This window comes from Coffea eugenioides, unplaced genomic scaffold (genome assembly GCF_003713205.1).
Source record: "Coffea eugenioides isolate CCC68of unplaced genomic scaffold, Ceug_1.0 ScVebR1_30;HRSCAF=142, whole genome shotgun sequence".
In the NCBI taxonomy this organism is placed as follows: Eukaryota; Viridiplantae; Streptophyta; class Magnoliopsida; order Gentianales; family Rubiaceae; genus Coffea; species Coffea eugenioides.
Window position 1 is genome coordinate 93,203 of NW_020863646.1, and position 7,132 is coordinate 100,334.

Here is a 7,132-nt window from a genome sequence, read left to right on the forward strand (position 1 = left end):
GGGAAATCATCTGAACAAATTTTTGCAATCAAAAGAGCCCACACTGGGGCAAATTTTTATTTGTGAGATTTCGCGAAATAAACCCACACAGGGGCAAATATTTTTGTAATACATTTGAGGATTTCGCACAAGAGTCAAGGAATATACTTTCAAATCAATCACACTGCTCTTTCCATGAGTAGCAGTTGCAATATTTTAAAATAAAGTGCATGTTGTACTTTGGCAAGCCCCTGTGCAGGTATCCATGGCAGAAATCGACGAAGAAGCGTAAGTCAGAATCTTACGAATCAAGGCCTCAAGGAGGAGCAACCATGCCGTAATGCAAATCAATTGATCGGTTGCACAATAATTGGTGGAAACTGGGGCAAATTATTTTTTGAAAAGATTCTCAAAAAATCAAACTTGAATTTAATTTCTTGTTCCTTGACAAATTTCAATTTCTTGTTGATGAAATCTCAGCGCCCGCCGTGCACCCTTCCATTCACCATTCTTGACAACCACATTTAAATTCACTGATTTCTCCACCGTTAGCATCGAGTTTATCTCACTAACGTGTGCGTTTATTCAACCACCGTTAGCATCGAGTCTATCTCACTAACGTGTGCGTTTTATTCTACCATCGTTAGCATCGAGTCTATCTCACTAACGTGTACGTTTTTATTCAACCACCGTTAACATCGAGTCTATCTCACTAACGTGTACGTTTTTATTTTACCACCGTTAGCATCGAGTCTATCTACTAACGTGTACGTTATTCTACCACTGTAGCATCGAGTCTATCTCACTAACGTATGCGTTTCATTCTACCACCGTTAGCATCGAGTCTATCTCACTAACGTGTGCATTTTATTCTACCACCGTTAGCATCGAGTCTATCTCACTAGTGTGTGCTACCACCGTTAGAATCGAGTCAATCTCACTAACGTGTGCGTATTTATTCAACCACCGTTAGCATTGAGTCTATCTCACTAACGTGTGCGTTTTTATTCAACCACCGTTAGCATCGAGTCTATCTCACTAACGTGTGCGTTTTTATTCTACCACCGTTAGCATCGAGTCTATCTCACTAACGTGTGTGTTATTTTTAGTCTATCTCCGTTAGCATTGGGTTCATCCCATTAACGTGCCTTTCTATTTCCGATTTTCTCGACAGGTTCAAGTTTAATCCCACTGACCGATTGTCAAGGCAATTCATTCGTCACTGCCACTAGACATGGGTCAGTCCCACTAACACTTCATTTCACTTCACTTCATCCTCTTAAATTCCTGGTTCGGGTCAATCCCGATTTAATTTCATGTTGGGGTCAGTCCCCTTCGGGTCAGTCCCGATTTAAATTTCCTGTTGGGGTAAGTCCCCTTTTAAATTTCTTGTTCGGGTCAGTCCCGGTTTAAATTTTCTGTTCGGGTCAGTCCCGATTTAATTTCATGTTGGGGTCAGTCCCCTTCGGGTCAGTCCCGATTTAAATTTTCTGTTGGGGTCAGTCCCCTTTTAAATTTCCTGTTCGGGCCAGTCCCATGTTTAAATTGTCTGTTCGGGTCAGTCCCGTTTAATTTTCCTGTTCGGGTCAGTCCCGATTTAAATTCCTGTTGGGGTCAGTCCCCTTTTAAATTTCCTGTTCGGGCCAGTCCCATGTTTAAATTGTCTGTTCGGGGTCAGTCCCGTTCAAATTTCCTGTTCGGGTCAGTCCCGTTTTGTGACGCCCCCGCTTCTCTCAAGGGCGAACCCTAGGGTATCGGCGGGACGCCTGCCTAACTCGCGCCAGGACTCGAAATTTCAAAACAATAAAACCTAGATAAATCAAAAACGTACTATTCACAATAGTCAACTCTAAAAAAAAATTCTATTTACATCCCCAAAAGCAACTAGTCAATCCACTATATTACATTGATAACAACTAGCAGAAAGTAGACCCTAAGGAGGGTCCTTATACAAACCACCAAAACAAAACAACCATCTTAATTGTCCAACTATTACAAGCAAACCTAACTATACTAGTGAATGTGCCAAGGAGTTCCCCGTGTCGTCCCCTGCTAAAGAAAACAAAGGAAACGGGGTAAGTTATGTGCTTAGTAAGTAAACAGGGTAAAATCGTAAATTGCACATTTAGATAAACAACTATTTCACAAAATGTCAAGTCAAGTGCAAAAGTAACAATACAAATGAAGGATACAGGTTGGCTCCAAAGCCAAATCGTATGCCACGTGTGATCTGCTGTCGACACTCCGTCGACCACAAATAATGGTCCGTAGAACTCCACTTGTACTCCAACCGTACACCTTATCACCCTCACTGGCCAGTCACCTCACAAACTTGCTCGAGCGAACGAAATCACAAACTTGAGCTTGAGTCACAAGCTCGGGTCACAAACTTGGTTCACATTCTCGATGAACCGGATTCACAAACTTGGTGACCTCAGACTAAGTTGGACTGGTTTCGACCAAACCCTGACCGGCTCGAATAGTCCATCTAGGTCAGAAGATCAACCCCAACTTACAAACGTCACCTCGAGCTACGAGCTCAAGGGGTTCAAACCCAAAATAATTTGTGTATACACATCTCATAAAAAAAACATAGGTACAAACTAGGGTTTAGGTCGAGTGTGATAAAGTACACCCTCGCCTAAGTCCCCCTTTTATTCACATCAAAACACATAAGCAGTTTATACACACAAATGGGCCTGAATACTTACTCCAAAAGTACGTATAGCAAAAATGCAAGGATCACGTCACGTCACGTATACAGCTAGTAGGCCCACCGGCACCGTCTAGCCCGTCACCGTCTGAAATAGAAGATTGCATCACAATATATCACAAATGGCCACTAACATGCATAACTCAAGTAAAACGGCAAAATTGGCACATGCAAGTGCGGAAACGGCACACGGAAATGGAGACGGACACGGAAACGGAAACGGCCAGATTTGCCATCCCAAACCGTTTTGATCAAAAGTTAGGCTAGGAATGTCGGATCAAGGTGGGTGAGACACCGTTTCGAAGCTATGAGGAAGGGCTACAACTTTTATTTAGACATCTCAACCCAGATCTCAATAGGTATTGGTCAAAAATGCACAAAATAGTTTCAGCCATTTCATTTCGGGTTACCAAACAGGCCCTGTTTGAAAGACCGTAAGTCATGGCTCAGAAATCGGAATCAAGAAATTTCAGTGACGTTAGAAAGCTAAGACATAGGGTTATAACTTTCATGTTTGGACCAAAAGCTGAATCAATACAGAGCATGGAGGAAAACGGGTCCAAACATCCCTGTCAGAACTGTCCAAATTCGAAGGCAGTTCTGACAACCCATCTTGTTTTGGTCATAACTGGAGCTATGGAACTCGGATTAGAATATACTTTATACCGTTTCGAAGCTAAGACCAAGATCTACATTTCTTATGAAGGAATGAACATCCAGTTCGCACGTTATCAAAACGGACAGAGCATGGTCAGAAGCAAAATTCAAAAACGTAACACAATCCAGTGTACAAAACAGGTGCAAGTGTTTTGGCTATAACTTGGGCTACACTGATCCGTTTGACCTGAAATTTTGAAGGCATATTAAGGACTTAAGAGGCTACAACTTTCATGTTTTATGCCAAGCCTAATTCGGCCTCTAACATGGTAAAATAAAACCAGACAGAACAGAGCTGAAATTTTCCAGAAATCTGGAATTTTGGGATTCAATGCAACCTTTCTTGATTTCTTGCTCCAATCATCACCACAACCACTTATATAAGCTTAAATACAACATATATCATCCATATAGCAAGTATAGGCAGCAAATACCTCAAACCCTAAATCACATATATCACCTTTAAATCATCATAACAACTTGTTTCACTACTAATCCAACCACAACTTGAATTATACAACAACTTAAACCAAAATAAAAGAACCAAAGCCATGGTTTAGCCTTATACCTCAACAAATGAAGCTTGCAAGAGTAATACTTCACCTCCTCTTGGAATTCTTGGTTCCCCTAGCTTCTCAAGCTCACAACTCACATTTTAATCGATTTAGAATTTTGGTTCCTCACTTGGATGGTGCAAATCAAGAAGAAGGAAGTTTGTTTCTTGCTCTCTTTCTCTCCCTCTTAAGCTCGGCCAAAACCAGAAAAGAAATGAAGGAAATGAAGGATAAATGGCAAGAAAAAAAAATAAGCAAAGAGCCATAGGATGGTGACACTTGGCACCACCAAAGCCATGCAAATTTCTCTCACTTTCCCTTGCATTTTTTGCCACCAATTTCGGTCAAAGCCAGCTGAAATTGAGGGGATATTTTGCTCAAGTATTAATGAGCTCATGTGGTAAGAAAGTGGTGGTCAAGTGGTGCGTTCAATCGGTAACACGCGGTACCCGTCGGTTCACGCTGTTTTTCCTTAAATCACACGTACTAGGGTTTTTACTTCCTATTCACTAACTTTTTATCATTGCTTCTAATCACATATTATTTCTCACCTAAAAGTCACTTTTAATCACCAAATTTGATCCTTGCTCCGTACCGAAAAATCATCCTACGAAAAATCGTGAAAACCCTAATTTGCTCCAATCTTGAAACCAAAAAGTGAAACCCTACTTTCTAAGTTCATTTGCAATTATTGTGGAATGACTGGGTGATAGGGCTTTAATAAATGAATAAATTCCAAACAAAAGGAAATTTTTAAGAAACACGTGAGAGATTTTACAATTCCAGTGATTAAAATTAGGGTTTCAATTAAAATATGAGAGATTTAAGAAAACCGGTTAGTCACAAGTAAACTAGGGTTTTTGATTAAAATATTAGGTTTCTAATCTTTTAAAACAAAACAAGGTTTTTAAATCAAACCCAAAGAAATAACTTTAGTATCTTCCTTGAAACAAAATAATGTTTTAGAATAAAATGAACTAAAGAAACCGTAAAACAATAGCATTCTAAAAGTTGGGGTATCACACGTTTAAATTTTCTGTTCGGGTCAGTCCCGTTTAAATTTTCTGTTCAGGTCAGTCCCGTTTTAAATTTCCTGTCCGGGTCAGTCCCATTTTAAATTTCATGTTCGGGTCAGTCCCGTTTTAAATTTCTCATTTGGGTCAGTCCCATTTTTTTGAAATTTTATGTTAAAGGGGCAGTCCTCAATTCAGAAACGGCAGTCGTTCGAGTAGCTGCAGCCGAATAACACAAGTAAGTATTTGGTATCTACTTCTTTGTCTCAAGTTTTTCCAAAACTCAGACAAAGAGGCGCAAACTGAAGACACCAAATTTTTAAATAATTTTTATTCTATTTTATTTTTTATTTTTAGTGATAATTCTTATCTATTTTTATTTACTAATTTCATGTTTTTGGTTTTAGATTTTTTTTTAGCATTTTAGATTGTTATTATCTATTATTTTTTTTAAAAAAAGAGCTCATGTACCATGCTGCACTGGATCCAAGCTTCTTCTCAATATTTCATTTTAAGGCAGAAGCATGAAACGGGAAAGAACAGAAATTGACAGCGGTTCCTTTGATCCCAACCTTATCCAAAAATGCCATCCAATGGCTCAGATCTTTGGTAATAATCTACCCTTCATCCTCACCTTTGAGGTGAGGGTTTTAAGGACTTAGGGGGTTCCTATAAAAGGAAAAACAGCCGCAGCCAAGTGGGGGGGCTGATAGCGGAAGTCTGATGAAGTTGGCGGCTGGAGAGAAAAACGGAGAGGGAGAACAGTGAGAGTGACGGCTAGAAAAGGCAAAGGAGAGAAAGGGGCGGCCGGGCTAAGGGAGGAAAGGTTAGGTTTTTAGGAGGAGAGAGAACCACTAGTAGAGGGAGCTAGGAGTAATGGGCTGAGGGTTGTTTACGGCTGGGAAAAAGGGATAGCAGCCGTGGATGAAAAAGGAAGGCTGAAGGTTGAGAGGAGGAATGGGCGGCGGCTGTATAGCTAAGGAAAAGAATGGGAAACAAAAGGCAGGGGGAAATCGGCACGGGTCTAGGAGAAAAACAAAGAAAAGGGGTTTCGGAGGGCTTTGGTAGAGAAAGAACTAGAGTGCAGAGACCGAGAGAGAACATCCTAAGCAATGGATGAGCAGATAGTTTCATCCCCATCTTCATCTTCTATGACCCAGTCAGATTGCTAGGCTTGTGCCATTTCCTGGCAGAGTTCAAATGATCAGAGTGGATGGGTGGTGTTAGCTTGGGGAGATGGCTACTTCCAAGGTACCAAAGTCATCGATGACGCCCCGTCCGTGCACCAACGGCAATGACCCCAGCAAATATAACACCACCGCCACTACGGGCTGCGGACCTGGCTCAATCCGAGAGGGAAAGTGATGAAAGGAATTCAAGCTTTGCTCGGTGAGACCCCCAGCTAATGAACAAAATGATGATGGCGCTGCGGACTGCAACGTCACCGACGCGGAATGGTTCTGCGTCACGTCCTTGGCTTAATCTTTCTTCGCGGGTGACAAAGCAACGAAGGCTAAAAGGTAATCTTTCCATCTTTTCTCTTCATAGATCATAGACGTATTAACGTCTTTGCTGCCACGCCTGTTGCTGCGTTCCTTTGCTTGTACTTCCTATTTGTGAACTTGATGAGAGGGGGAAAGCTTTTGATCCCTGAATTTTGTGCTAGCCGTGTTTTCTCTGCTGTTGAAAAGAAGGAAAATGCATCCATTAGAATCATGCCATCCGTGACAGCTCATCTTCTCCTTTTCTATTTGGTTTCCTGCACAAAGAGTAGCATCTCTGTGTTAGATGTTGAAGTTATGTCGGGAATGGACTTCGCAGTCCTCTTTTGGGTCAGAACTTGGTGATTATTGGTTGAGTCCTCTGTTTTTTGAACTTGATAATAAAACCCAGCAAAAATCACAGAAATTTTCCAGGATTTCGTGTGATCTTTGTCGGGATGTCTGGTGTTTAAACTCAAGGGTTCTATGTTGAAAAATGAATGGAATATTTGGTAATCCTGTTGTTTGGGTTCTAATTGCACTTAGCTGAAATTCATGCGTGAGAGTCTGCTCGGCTGCCACTAGGTCGAAGCTTTCGGTTTGTTGTAGCAATGTCGATAAAACTGGAGCTTTGAGTGGCTGAAATTCTGGTCTGGTTGGGTTTTTTTCTGTTGGGTCTTCTTGCTGTTTAAGAATGATGCCATTGTATACATTTGCTGCACTTTAAAATAGCAT